Source organism: Amaranthus tricolor, chromosome 6 (genome assembly GCF_026212465.1).
Source record: "Amaranthus tricolor cultivar Red isolate AtriRed21 chromosome 6, ASM2621246v1, whole genome shotgun sequence".
Classification (NCBI taxonomy): Eukaryota; Viridiplantae; Streptophyta; class Magnoliopsida; order Caryophyllales; family Amaranthaceae; genus Amaranthus; species Amaranthus tricolor.
Genome location: NC_080052.1, coordinates 15584415 through 15585307, shown reverse-complemented (window position 1 = coordinate 15585307; position 893 = coordinate 15584415).

The following is an 893-nucleotide window of genomic DNA, read 5'->3' as shown; positions in this document are numbered from 1 at the left end:
TTCGGATGATCCTTCGTAATCACTCCAAGTTGCAACCATCGCTTGTTTATTCTTGTTCTTTTTGTAGGATTGCCTTTTCTTCTTAGGACAGTCCTTTACCATATGTTCTGTAGAACCACACTCAAAACAAGCAAGTTTGTTAGTCTTAAATTTTGAATTAGAGTTAGAAGACTTACCTTTATTTCTTGATTTAAATTTCTTAAATCTTTTTCGCATCTTCATAATTCCTTCAAGACCTTTTGTGATTAACGCAAATGGATCTTCCTCATCATCGCTATCTTCATTTTCACTTGAAGATTCATGATGTTTCTTTGCCTTTAGTGCAAGATTTTTCATGGAAGGTATTACATCATTATCTCCATCATCATGTAGGGTAAGTTCATGAGTTGTGAGTTTTCCAAGGAGATCGTCAAGCGATAGAACTCTCAAGTCTTGAGCTTCCTCTATGGCGGTGACTTTTGGACCCCATTTGGATCTTGGAAGACACCTTAAGACTTTCTGGACATTCTCTGCATTAGTAAAAGTTTTTCCAAGATAATTCAAACTGTTAGTAATCAAAGTAAAACGTGTAAACATTTCATTCACATTCTCATCCTTTTTCATCTTGAACATTTCGTATTGATGCATGAGAATGTTGATCTTTGTTTCCTTCACTTGACTTGTTCCTTCGTATGTCACAACCAACTTGTCCCATATTGCTTTGGCACTTGTACATGAAGAAACTCGATTGAACTCAGTACCATTCAAAGCACAACATAATTGATTCATTGCCCTATAGTTTTTGGAAACCCATTCCAAATCAGTTTGTGAATATTCGGACTCGGACTTTATTACATCATTTCCTTGAGTGTCCTTTTTCATGGGTATCTTAGGTCCTTTAGTTATAATCTCCC